The sequence below is a fragment of the Frieseomelitta varia genome, unplaced genomic scaffold (genome assembly GCF_011392965.1).
Source record: "Frieseomelitta varia isolate USP_RPSP 00005682 unplaced genomic scaffold, Fvar_1.2 scaffold_329, whole genome shotgun sequence".
Taxonomy (NCBI): Eukaryota; Metazoa; Arthropoda; class Insecta; order Hymenoptera; family Apidae; genus Frieseomelitta; species Frieseomelitta varia.
This window is the reverse complement of record NW_025110067.1, coordinates 193,240-209,005: the sequence shown is the minus strand read 5'-3', so window position 1 is coordinate 209,005 and position 15,766 is coordinate 193,240.

The following is a 15,766-nucleotide window of genomic DNA, read 5'->3' as shown; positions in this document are numbered from 1 at the left end:
AGTAAAATTTCCGTTAGAGGCATTAACCACTTGCGCTGGCAACTGGTTCGCGGACCATAACGAGTGACCGAAACCAGTGTAGGACAATTCGTCGCTTTACTTTCCTTTTGAACCCGCCGACACGAGATCACTGGATAGAAATTATTGAGAAGTAATAAATTTATTATTCGTTTCGTCTGGGTTTTGGGACAAAAAAAAATTCTCGAAAAGGTTAAAGAAGATAATAATACAACGGAGAGCAGAAGCTTTTATTTATATATTTAATGTAAAATTATTTAAATCTAAACGCTATCTAAGCTATCTAAGATACGCTCTTTCTACGGTTTGCAAAATTTTTAACAAAAATCGTAAATTGGTCATTTTTGGTAGTTTTAGCTTTAACATGTAACAGTTATATTAAAATATAATTTAGTCAGTTAGCTAAAATTGGCCACTCGTGACTGCTTTTTAGATTATGTTATTTCGAATTCCTTATATTTATATTCACCCCATTATTTAAATTATAAATATTGTATTATTCATTCCAGCATTGTAATTTCTATAGATACTTAACGATATTGAGATGAATAATGTAACATTTGTAATTCAGACAGTGGGATGAATGTCATTGACAAGGAATTTTAAATAACACAAATAGCCAGATGATATTATAACACGTAAAATATATTATATTTACATATTATTTATATTTTATTTATATTATAAACTTATATACTTATATTATAATATAATATTATAATATATAATATATTATTATATTATAATATTATATAGTAATATTATTAAATAATATTACAAGTATATTATTTAGTATATACTTACATACTTATATTTTATCTATTATATAAATATTTAATTCTATAGACAAAACCAATGTAAGTTCCTGGTGTTAGCAAACCCATTACATGTGTCTATGTAGCATTAATTTTACAAAAGAAAGTCAGAGAATCCAGAGAATCGAGAAATTATAAAACTTCTATAATAGTGGAGTAATTCACGCACAGTACAAATCTTTATGTTATTTTATGTTCAATTCTATATAATATCATCCCTTGAAGAAATGGTAAATTTCCTTTATAGTGACGTATGTATCTCGAGATAATGGTTTATTATCAACATCGGTATATCGTCGAGATTACGTTAAGTTAATTATTAATATCATCATTATTAATATCGAGATTATTAATTGTCGTTTCTGTCCACCGAGAGAACGTCACCGCTATTCAAAATCGATCATCGTCCTTCAGAGTGCGCAGGCAAACAAAAGGAGAGGGAAATGAAGTCGCGTTTCGCTTCTCTGAAGAAATTATCAATTACGAAACGGCCGGTTGACTTCATTCATTCAGCTCGGCAGCTGTTGGCACTTTTGTCGCGCCTCTCGTGATAAAGGGGCAGAGAACAGATTGAACTTATCAACGAAATAAACAGCTATCTGTTAAACGGCATGCACATTCAAATCCTGCAGAATCCAAACCAAACGTGACAGATCCAAACCGTTCCCGCGTGCATCACGCGCCATTTGTTACTCGTATTTCCTTCATTATTCTTTCGCTTCTATTCCGTAAGTTGTTAAATCGCGTACGTCACGCGTTTAAACGTCACGGGAAACGTCTCCCGATTTATTTCCAAGCCGATATCGCGTCGCGATATAATGATGAAGCTAATGAACTATATTCGAGGAGGGAGGAGAGGGAGGGGAGAGAATCGAGAAAATAAAAAAAGAGAGAGAGAGAGAGAGAGCAGTGACGAGAAGGTGCGGAAGGGGGGACGGGGAGAGACGTATATAAAGTTTTTACTTCTGAATCTTTAAGAAGTTTACAAGATTTTAGTTTCAGCTTCCTGAAGGTATGCTTTGCTGTCTGAGCCAATAAAGGCCAGAATATAAGTTTATAATGAAGAAACTTTCCTGCCAGAGGTTAAAAGTATTAAATTCGAAATAAGAACAAGGCAGCGCCGGCTACCTTCTTCCTCTACGAGAAACTGAGTGAAATTAACGAATGATTACACACAAATCTTCTTTTCTTTCCTTATCTTCCTTTCTTTTTTTTTTTTTTTTTTCTTTTTTTCTAGCAACGTCCAGCGCTGTCTGGCTGTCATTTGTTTTCAATCTCCGCGATTTTACTTTGCTCAGCCGCGTTAGAAAAATTGTTATTAAGCAGTTACCATTGCTCGTGCAAACAGAGCTCTCGTATCTTGTTGATAAATTGGACGATTAATGTTAACAAAGTACGCACTTGTTAGATGTAACTATAATTTATTTCGATCAATTGTGTATAGATTTACTAGTTCGAGCGGATATTTGAATTATTGAAAACAAATACGAAATATCGGAATTATTAGCCGCAATGCTGATTATAATTAAAAGCTTAACACGACTTAAATTCTTATACTAAATTATAACTGAAGTTCTTATTTCCATATTATTAATTTTATCCATAAATAAACTGGGTTAGGTAATTAATATTAATGAAGCAGATACTTTTAATTAGATTTGTAATTGTAACATATTTTAATTAATATGCGGTTACGAATGTGTGGAAAATTTATTTATTAAAGTGAATATCTGTTACAAATAAAATTAAGTATCTAAAGATGATTTTTTTAAAATTTTTGAAAGAAATTAAACACAACCGTATTATTTGCATCGCGCGTAATATTATTTATTCAACTGTACTGTGAAATCAAACAATTATAATAATATGTCACAATTATAATAATATGCCAATAATAACGTCACAATTATAATAATATGTCAATAATAATAATGTAAAATACTTACATATATGATATATGAAATAAGATCGTAATATATCAATGTAAATGGTACATAATATTGATATTAACATACGATAAAGTAACATGTAATACTATGATATGTTACATGATAATAACAGAATTATAATATATCAATCTAAATAATACATGATGTGATGTATAATATTATGTAATATGACACGATGCATGATAACAGTACTAGAATTATGACATATCAATGTAAATAATATATGACATAGTAATATGCAGTATGATACATGATGATAAAAGAATAATAATATATAAATATAAATAATACGTGATATGATATAATAACATATAATATTATAGTATATAATATGATATAATACGTGATAGCAGTAGTGACACATCAATGCATATAATACATGATACGATACGTGACAACAATGGAATCATAATATATCAATGTAAATAATATGTTGTAATATAATAATATATAATATACAATATACATTATATAATAATATATAAATGACACGATATAATATATATTATTGCGCTATAATATAATACATGATAATAATAGAATAATAATATGTAAATATAAATAATACGTGATATGATATAATAACATATAATATTATAGTATATAATATAATATAATACGTGATAGCAGTAGTAATCATGACACATCAATGCATATAATACATGATACGATACGTGATAACAATGGAATCATAATATAACAATGTAAATAATATGTTGCAATATAATAATATATAATATATAATTCATATTACATAATAATATATAAATGACACGATGTAATATATAATATTCCGCTATAATATGATATGATATGATATAATACACGACAATCGTAGAATCACGATAAACAATCTTATAACACATAAGGCTAATCAAAACTTGAGATTTCCAGAGGCATTGAAATTATCGGCGATAATAAATCAATCAGCCACCCTTGGTCTATTTCCTGCACCGTTTCCGGCTTTCCTACACTTTCCTACATTCTCCTTTCCACACCTTCCCCCTCCGCCGGGCCATATTTTCTCCTTCTCCAAACTTTGCCCCAATTAACCGATATTGCATAGTTCAGTTCACTACAGCTCCGGGGGAGGAACTCGCAGGGATCCGTATGAAACACACTCGATCATTATCCACGCGGAAAATCGGGATAATCCGTGAACGCAAAATACGCAATGAATTGACGCAACGCAACCGATAAAATATCGACGGTGAATTAAGCCAATTTACACACGACATACACACACACACACACACACACACATACGTATATGGTAACTTGCGAAAATACAGAGATCACGACCGCACACCGTCGATTCACCACGACCGCAGCATCACCGCGGCGAAATTAGTTTGCCGCGAGAGAAGTTCGGAAATATGTGACATCTTTACACAATAGGAAAGACGCGACGCTTATTATCGCGCCGCAAGCATTAACGGAACGTCGGTTACGCTGCGTTTATTAACGAGTTGGGTCACCAATGATTTATAACGTACAGTCGCTCACGTTGATAAATATATAATAATGTAAACCTATAAATATAAATATAAACCTGAACCTAAATCCAACCTAACCTAAACATGAACTTAACCTAAACCTAAATCTAACCTAACCTGAACATGAGCCTAACTTAAACATCGTGCCTGTTACAATTTTCAGTAGAATTTTCCAAAAAGGAAAATTGCACAATAATGAACTTGGGCTCGTTTCAACGTTCTCAAGGGCTCTCCACATTTTGAAAACGGATCGTTCGTTTCGTTCTGATATAGTTTTTAAACTACGTAGCAGAGTGGCAAAGTGAGGACACTTTTCTTATTGAAATTGCCACAGCGCTGAAACAATTTTTTTTCACGATCGGGTCCTACAGTGGATTCGAAGATTAACCACTTGCGCTGGCAGCTGATTGCGGACCGTAACGAGTGACCAAAACCGTATACAATAATTCGTCGCATTCTTTTTGAACTCGTCAGTGTGATATGATATCACTGGATATTATTATAATTATATAGTAATTATAATATAATTATACTATTATATATTATACTATAATTATATTATAATGTAATTATAATATAATATAATATAATTATAATAAATTATATTATAAATATAATTATAATATATTTATAATATAATTTATAATATTATATTATAATATAATTATAATAGTATAATTATATTTTATATATTATATTATACTATGATTACATTAGAATATAATTATAATTATACTATTATAATTATATTGTAATTATACTATTATAATTATATTATAATTATATTATATTATAATTATACTATTATAATATAATTATAATATAATTATAATTATACTATTATAATATAATTATATAGTATAAGAAGTAATAAATTTATTTATTTTGCCTATTTTGTTTTATTTAAATATACTTAAAACTGAAGAAGTATAGCAATTTTGGGACAAAAAATTCTCGACGTGCGTGGCACGTCATTCCAGCGCAAGAGATGAAACCCTCCTCTTTTCAACCATATTCTGAAACTTGATTTACGATATTTCTTTTTTCCAAATACTTTCGTTTCCAAAATTCTGTTGAATGAAAATAATGTCACGATTTCTTGAATTTTCGTCCACACTTAACTTTTGCCGAATAAATTTCGATGAAACGGTGAGAAAAGAGAAAGTTGTACTTCAAGTTTTAGAAAGGGAGGCTTTAATCTTCAGAATTAAAAGGGATGAAAATAAAAATTGACTGAAGAAATCGCGAGTGGAATATTACATCGATGCGATGAAGTAAATTCACCCTCCGTTTTCTTCGGTCTAATAGAAGATTTATGCAGATCTTTATGGAAATTTAAATGAAAGGCATAATATTTAGACAAGACGTAAATTTCTAATAGAAATTTTGATAGAAATCGGCCACCGCTGGCTGATCGTCGTCCACATTATCTTCAGCTTGATAGAAATTTAGATTTCTATAAGAATTGGATCGTAATTCCCGGAAGACGTACGAATATTTAAGACGTAAACTGCTAAGAGAAATTTAAACTGAAAATTGGCTAAAATTGGCTCGTCGTCTCTTACATTTTCTTTCGTTTTGAGGATTTAATACTCGTTGATCGTAATTCGTAAAAGATACAGTATTTAGATAGAACGTAAATTTCTAATGGAAATAGAAACTGGTTGAAGATGGCTCTCAATGGGTTCAATCATCTATGGGTTTTCTTCAGTTCGATAGAAATTTAGATTTCGATTCGCAAGTCGCAATTAGAAGACTTGATAATTAGATAGAACGTACATATTCTCCTCAGAGATTCAGATAGAAATTGAAATTAAATTTAAATCTGAATTAAGACGTTTCTACTCTGAAAAATAATTTGAAACGACTGAAGTACAATGTGAATATTAATGAACAAATAAAACACAAGGGGATGCATAAATGAAACAATGAGACAATGAATTTAATAAATAAAATACATGAATATACAAATGAACATAATAAATAAAATACAAGAAGGCGCATAAATGAAACAGCATAAAGAACAGAATGAAATACAATTGGATGTAATGGAAGAATTTTAAATTAATATGGCTGAAATACAACGATTATAAGTATGATAAGTAAAATGCAAGAAGATGCATAAATGAAACAATGAGACAATGAATTTAATAAATAAATTACATGAATATACAAATGAACATAATAAATAAAATACAAAGAGGTGCATAAATGAAACAATATAATGAACAGAATGAAATACAATTGGATGTAATGGAAGAATTTTAAATTAAAATGACTGAAATACAACGACTATAAGTATGATAAGTAAAATGCAAGAAGATGCATAAATGAGACAATGAATTTAATAAATAAAATACATGAATATACAAATGAACATAATAAATAAAATACAAGGAGGCGTATAAATGAAACAACATAATGAACAGAATGAAATACAATTGTATATAATGGAAGAATTTTAAATTAAAATGGCTGAAATACAACGGATATAAGTATAATAAGTAAAATGCAGGAAGATGCACAAATGAAACGATATACAAATGACTATGATATTGATGAATATAATAAGTAAAATGCAGGAAGATGTACAAATGAAACGATATACAAATGACTATAACGCAACGAAATACAACGGGGGTAATGGAAAAATTTTAAACAACATTGAACTGTCGAAACCGAAGGAAAATAATGAATAATAACAGTTAGATAGTGAGGTACGTCCTTTGAAAAATCACTCTTTTCTCGTACAATCACAACGTGCCACCTGTGTTATTACTAAAATATCGATTTCAAGATAAAAAGGGGCGAGTGAAAGAAATTTCCGAAACCACCCCTAAATTTGGAGACTTTTGACGCAAATAGAATTATAAATACACTCGCGGATAGAAGGGACTTGTGCGTTTGACGTTGCGTTGTTTGAATCGAGATTCATCTCTATGAGACTGAGAATGAGAGCAGAGCCAGAGGAAAAATGGGGAAACTTAATATTTGATAGATTTCAGCTCACTCGCGATGCTCGCTATCTTTTTAATTAAATCAAGGGATTTGTTCCAAGTGATGTTGATTCAGTGTTTTCCCAAAGCTTTACGGCTAAGCTGCGCTTCCGATGTTGCGTTACGCGTCCGTTGTTTTCCTTTTCCTTCTCGCTGCTGCACGCCCGATCAGATTCATATCGACGATTATGGGAGAATGGCTGAGATATGGAAAGCACGATATTATGGAGAGTGTTCCGTAAGTATTCGCATAAACTTTGCCAACCGGGGATCCCGTGGAGAAGAAAACAGGATAAGAATGAGCTACGTAAATATTAGTCCATCGATTTCGGTTTTGAAGTGATAAAAGTGCGAGAAGAGGAAACAACGCGTGATAAATTGATTTACTGCGTTATTTATATGTATGTCAGATGTGCCTAGAAATATTTTTATTTAATGGTAAGTTAACGTAATTGGGAAGCTACGATATTTTTACATATTAAAGAATAATATAGCAAGTGTTATCTTTCAGTGTTTCTCAGATTATCAATAAACTTATAAATTCAATATATAAATGATATATTGTACATACAAATATATATTTTATATGTATTATATGTATATTATATATTATAATATTATAATATTATATATTATATTACATGTATTTTTATTATATATATTGTATGTGTAATATTATATATTATATTACATATATTTTTATATACAACATAATTTATTACGATATTTATAATTCATATTCATAATTGTAACATTTATAATAATATTGATGTTGTAATAGATGACACAATTTTATATATAATGTGTGATATATAAAATAATTAATATTTATATTCTTATATATAATACACATGATATAACATATCATATATAAAACGTTTAACTTGTATACTGTAACAAGTATTTCACTTTTGATTCTATGTATTTTTCTTTGCATCTTTTCAATTCCATTCCATGAATGCATGAAAATCCTAAAAGTCTGATAATACACTATTTGGCAATACGTTACAGAATTATTCTATTCTGTTCTTTATGTAACGTTTGCCTTTTCATTTTCCCCGAATTTTTTAATTTAACAAATACCACAAATTCTCAATTGGCTTTATATCTGGTGATTGCGGTGGAGTAAAAGATATGGATGTGTCGTGAGGCACGTCTCTATAGTTCTGAGCGTCCATTGTTCCACAGATAAATGCACAATTTCCTACTCCATTGTACGATAGACCTTCTCAAACCAGAATGTGTGTTCCATCGTTTCATCGAAGATTCTTAGAGTCCAATTTTGACATTAGGTGTTCTGTCACAAATCGGAGCGAAAACTACTGACCATCATAGTTCCTTTTTCCGAATCTCTAGAATTTTATTTAGAGTTTTAGATTCGTCACGGAATATTACAGTTTTCCAAAACTCTAGGATTATTTCTAGAATTCTGTGCTCACTCTGAGATTCCAAAATTTTACGCCAGGTAAAACTAATTATTAACGCTAGAACAATCAAACTCAGATATCAAATTTTCCTTTTCTGTGATTAACTCCGTATCTCTTCTATCTTTTTAGATGAACATTACTAGTTATTGTACTTTGTTGCTCCTTTTAATTTCAATTTTTGAGCTTGATCTTCTTGAACGGAACTTGGAAATTTTATTTTTAATGTAGAACTTTTTGTGTAGTGTATAATTTTATATATTACTATTTTAATATATAATGGATATTATTATAATATATTAATATAATACAATAGAATACAATACAATACAATATATAATATAATATAATATAATATAATATAATACAATATAATACAATATAATACAATATAATATAATATAATATAATATAATAATAATATAATTATAATTATGAATATTATTTCTTTTTTCAATATAGAATCATCTCCTTTCTACTTGTACCAGTATCGAAAACATCCTATAATTTCTATTTATCCTATATTTTCAATTTAAAGCATTGAAACTTCAAATTTCACAGGAAATTCACTGAAATTTATTTATTTTTTTTTTTTTTTTTTTGTCCCAATCGAGAAACAATGATTCGTGTTGTCAAATTTCTCTTTCAAACAGAATCACAGTTGCATAAATCGTCGTCGTTCAAATTACAATGATTTAAAGATAAATCATTCTCGTCCTCCCAATTGTTCATCCTCCCTCTCTCTCTCTCTCTCTCTCTTTAAACAAAAAAAGAAATATGGATCTCCGAAGTTGGAAACTGTCAGCGAGAAATTTTCGAGAATTTCATCCTTTTGGATGAAATTTGAATCCTTGCCTCTCGATATGTATCTCGGGAGGGATCGATTGTCAGCGTACCGAACGAGAAATCGTCGCGGTGAATGCTGCGGTCTGGCGATGCACGGCTAGCCCCGGCATGTGCAGGACACCATACTACCGGACCTGATGTGAACAAGGCACGAACCAATAACTTACGCAACGCTTTGAACAGTCCCTTGGTTTGCGGTCCCGCGACTAAATAGTAATATCGGGAATAGCGCGGCGGCGATACCATTACTACTGTCCTAACGTCGCGTTCGTGACTGAGTGACGACACACGCGAGCGTTGCTATTTCATCTTGGAACGCTTTGTGTCACATTTGACAGTAGTCAAACGAACCGAGTCGAGATTGCCAAGATTTCAACGACGACATTTAGTTAGAAATATTTTCTATTTTTTTTTTTTTTTCTATTCTCTATCTTCTGTTTCCTATTCTTTTCGAGTTTCTATCTTAGAAACTCCTTCTAATTCCATTTGTTTTTCTAGCACATCTTGAACTAACTTTATTTCAGTTTGTCTTGTCAACCAGGTAACTTTATTTTGCAACTGACTTTAGTTTAAACAAACAAATTGGATTCCTACGTGCACATTTTGCAGGAAGTTTTGGAAATGTAAGGATATATTGTAGAATGTGTATAGTGCGTGATGAAAAGCGACGAGGCGAAAGTGTAAAGATATCAATAACAAGATGTAACATTTATAAAAGGAATAGAATTTCAGAGTAAATGTTACTGATATTGATAATATTCTTCATTGAAGATAATTACACCGCAATTTTAAATTTTTACCATCCAATACTAAATATTATAATCAGTTTCACTGCTTTCGTTACGTTATATATATTTCTGCATACTGCGTGCATTTTCTGCATTTTCTTGCATTCTGAGATTTGTCGCGAATGCATAGAAATATCGCATTCTGGCGATAATACTATTTTGAATCGCTATGAACTCGTAGAAAGTTCGAGGCATCCGAGAGGAAGTTGAAAATGTGAAAATATTATATTCGTTGTATTAATAATAATGTAATTTATATTTTATACTTATATTATATTATTCTTTATATTTTATGGGATTGTATAATTTATATTATTCATACATTTTTTAATCCATATAATTTGTATCTTCGTTCAAAGAAATTCAATATCTTCGCTCAAAGAAATTCAAGAATGAAAAGAATCGTGTGCGTACATATGTAAAATACAGACACGGTGACGGCAAAGAAAAAATAACGAAAAAAAAATATAAAAATGTTGTATTCCTTACGTTAGTGATAATATTGGATCTTCGTGAGTTCGTGGGAAATTCGAGAGTGAACAAAATTGAGCGGCGTCCAAGAGAAAGTATAACGATAGAAATACAAAAATTTATTCTTCGTGTTAATAACAATATTTGGAATTTTCGCGCATTCAAGAATGAAGAGAAGATACAAAATGCGCATAATACGCGAAAGCAGTGCAATAATTGAGAAAAGAACAGAAATATAAAAATATTATCAGTGATAATATTTTGAATCTTCACTCGTTCAAAGAAAAATTTTCAAAAATAGTTAGAATGCGTATGATATGCAAAAATATATCTAGCGAAGTTAGTACAGAATAATTCAACAGTAGAACTGGCGACAGAAATATAAAAATTTGTATTCTTTGTATCAGTAACAGTATCTTGGATTTTTATACGTTCGTGGAAGATTTAAGAGTGAAAGAAAATACAGAATTCAAACAATATGCAAAATATATACAGCGATCAAAATAAAATTTATTGATAGAACTACCAACGACTGAAATACAAAACTTACATTGAAAATATAAAAATACAGAAAATCGAAAAAATTTACAATTCAACCAAAAAAAAAAAAAAAAAAAAAAAAAAAAGCAGAAAATAGGAAAATGAAATGAAATTGAAATGCAAGCATTACATCGAATATTGACCATTCTGATANAAAAAAAAAAAAAAAAAAAAAACGAAAAAATTTAAAAATCAACCAAAAAAAAAAAAAAAAAAAAACAAAAGAAAAAACAAGTTTTCATCAAATTCACAGAGATTAAGAAATGGCTAAACCACTGCATCCTTGTAAATCTGTCAAATTTACTACGAAAATTACGAATTGATAATTTCAATTGCTCTGATAATCTAATTTCAATTTCAGAATTAAAGCATTAGTTTCAAAATACTGTTAAAGATTTAAAATATTATTTTAAAGAACTAAGTTTTATTTAATATAACAATTTTATATAATACTAAGTTTACTATTTTTTCGTTTACTATTTTTTTAAATTCACCAAGTTAACTACTTTTAATACTATTTTAAAACCAAGATTTATTTAATATAATAATTTTATGTAATACTAAGTTTACTACTTTTACGTTTACTATTTTTCTAAGTTTACTCAGTTAACTATTTTTAATACTATTTTAAATCTAAGATTTATTTAATATAATAATTTTATGTAATACTAAGTTTACTACTTTTACGTTTACTATTTTTCTAAGTTTACTCAGTTAACTATTTTTAATACTATTTTAAATCTAAGATTTATTTAATATAATAATTTTATGTAATACTAAGTTTACTACTTTTACGTTTACTATTTTTCTAAGTTTACTCAGTTAACTATTTTTAATACTATTTTAAATCTAATATTTATTTAATATAATAATTTTATGTAATACTAAGTTTATTACTTTTATATTTACTATTTTTCTAAGTTTACTCAGTTAACTATTTTTAATACTATTTTAAAACTAAGATTTATTTAATATAATAATTTTACATAATACTAAGTTCACTATTTCTAATACTATTTTAAAACAAAGTTTTATTTAATATAATAATTTTACATATTATTAAATTTTATTTATAATTAAAGTACTATTATTTCTTTGTCACTTAAAGTGTTGCAACTTCGGAGTAGTTTTTAGAATTAAAACGGGAGAAACGACCGTGCCGATACTTTTTCGAGTCACTGTGTATGTGCGTCGAAGTGATGTTCCCACTCCCTGAAAACAGTTCTGGAATTCTTCTACTGGAACTCGTTTCAGTTGATCGGCCTCAACCGTTTGGATATTGTCCACCGTTCCAAAATGTCGACCCTTGAGATGGGTTTTCATTATTGGAAAAAAGGAAAAAGTCGCACCCTCGGACTCGGAGGTCAGAAAAGCAAGGGGACTGCGAAAAGGCACAAGGCGATACGTTTATTGACTGAAAAACTCGTTCATCGAATGAGTAGCGTGATAAAAATCGCACGCGTGAATTTTAAATCAAAATGTCGGCGAACGGTGATCTTCTTGCGTGAAAATTAATTTTAGGCTAAGGTTGAGGATAAAAAATAAGGTTTCTAGGTTTCTATAATACTCTACAATGAGAATTTTAAATCACACCAAATTTTAGAATTTTTCATTTCACTGAATTTGATTTTGTGTTGCACGCGGGCTGCAAAATACAAAACGAAATCAGATACTATATTTGTGCAAATAAATTTAATAAAATAGTAAATGAATAAAATAACGAGTAAATTTAATAAAATAACAAACAAAATTTAATTTATGTATATAAATAATAGAATATAATACTTTATAATTTATATATAAAATAATAAAATAAATTTAATTCATAATCAATACGATACCATCTGAGAGTTAAAAAGTATACTCATCGTACATTTTGTAACACTATATCCGTGTAACTGGAGAATAGTCTCGAGTAATTTTTCTTTACGTGCGATTCTTATCGTACAATTGAAGGGTAGCTTTTTAATAGAGAGATTAAAAAGGGTTACTTGACATTTCGCAAATTCACTCCTAATTTAATAGATCAACGAAATATTGATGTATTCCAAGTATTTATAATCTATGGATAGAGAAAATTTAATTAACGGTTCTGGGTTAAGTTTCGTGCTCCCCTTGATTGAAATAAAATTTCTATTTTCTCCATTTTATGATCAGTCTCTTGAGAACTCTTAATCTCACATTCTTTCACGAATATTTAAATAAATAAATATTATTTACGGAATACAAATATAAATAAATAATATATATATTATATATATAAACATATTAAATAATATTATATGTATAAATAATATATAATATATAATATATTAATATTCTTTCTAAATAATATATATTATATATTAATATATAAAATATATAAGAATTTATAAAAATATATATAAAATTCTTTCACGAATATTTAAATAAATAAATATTATTTACGGAATACATATATAAATAAATAATATATATTATATATATAAACATATTGAATAATATTATATGTATAAATAATATATAATATTAATATTCTTTCGAAATAATATATATTATATATTAATATATAAAATATATAAGAATTTTTAAGAATATATATAATATTCTTTCTAAATATATAATATTAATATTCCTTCTAAATAATATTCTTTCACGAATATTTAAATAAATAAATATTATTTGCGGAATATATATATATAAATAAATAATATATATATTATATATATTATATGATATATATATATAAATATATTAAATAATATATGTATAAATAAATATAACAAATAAATATTATTTATTATTATTTAATATTATTTATGAAAATTGGTAAATTAACACGTTCAAAATTTCTTATCAATTGAAACTTGTTTCTCGTAAGTCAGAGAAACTTGTTGAAACCGTTTTTTGAAAAAATACAAAGATATAAATTTCTTTACGAAACCAGTGTGAAACAACATCACTCTGCCATTTTCCTTCTTTCACTTACATCGTTCTAGTGGTGATATATTACAGAATCAGAAACAGAAGGTACATCGATCACGGTAAATAACTAGTTTGCTTATATCCGATGTTTGGCAGACTGCTATGCTGTTCCCTGTATTCGAAGTAATTTCCATTTATCGTGGTACAAGCAACCATAATGATTTCTCCTCTATAAAAATATGTACTCGTACGACGTAGCTACTTTCTTATTTTTTTTCTTTCTGTTTATTTTATTTCATACGGTTCAAATTTCACGAAAAATGGCGATGAAAAATGTTTGTGCGAAATCACTATGGCTTGTAAAATAATATTCTTGCTTGCCTTTTTCATTCGAGTCTCGTTCAAAAACACGCCATACGTTGTAAAACGGTGAGGAAAAAAGGCTTCCAGAAAAGCATGGTGTATTTGAACTTTCAAATATAACGTTTGGCGGAAGAAAAGGAAACATTTGAATCACTCTCGACACTCGATTATTGAACAATTCTCTTATTAAACATTTTAAGCGTTAAAGTGTGTTTTCTTGTTTCATTTATTCAAACTAACATACTGGAATAGTAATAAATTATATTTAATTAAAATATATTATATTATATTGTATTTTATTACAAAAATATAATAAAAATATATATGGTAAATTATTGCTCTGTCTGTGTATTTTGGTGGTAAATTGAAAGTTATCTATTTAAGAAAAAAAAAAGTATTTTGGTGATAAATTGCAAATTATCTATTTAAGAAAAAAAAAGTGTTTTGGTGATGAATTGAAAGTTATCTATTTAAGAAAAAAAAGTATTTTGGTGGTAAATTGAAAATTATTTATTTAAGAAAAAAAAAGTATTTTGGTGGTAAATTGAAAGTTATCTATTTAAGGAAAAAAAAGTATTTTGGTGGTAAATTGAAAGTTATCTATTTAAGAAAAAAAAGTATTTTGGTGGTAAACTGAAAGTTATTTATTTAAAAAAAAAAATATTTTGGTGGTAAATTGCAAATTATCTATTTAAGAAAAAAAAAGTATTTTGGTGGTAAATTGCAAATTATCTATTTAAGAAAAAAAAAGTATTTTGGTGGAAAATTGAAAATTATCTATTTAAAAAAAAAAAGTATTTTGGTGGTAAATTGAAAGTTATTTATTTAAGAAGAAAAAAGTATTTTGGTGGTAAATTGAAAGTTATCTATTTAAGAAGAAAAAAGTATTTTGGTGGTAAATTGAAAGTTATCTATTTAAGAAAAAGAAAAAAGTATTTTGGTGGTAAATTGAAAGTTATCTATTTAAGAAAAAAAAAGTATTTTGGTGGTAAATTGGAAATTATCTATTTAAGAAAAAAAAAGTATTTTGGTGGTAAATTGAAAGTTATCTATTGAAGAAAAAAAAAGTATTTTGGTGGTAAATTGAAAATTATCTATTTGAGAAAAAAAAAAGAAAGAAAGAAAAGAAAGAAGAAGGAACAAATTCTCCGTTACT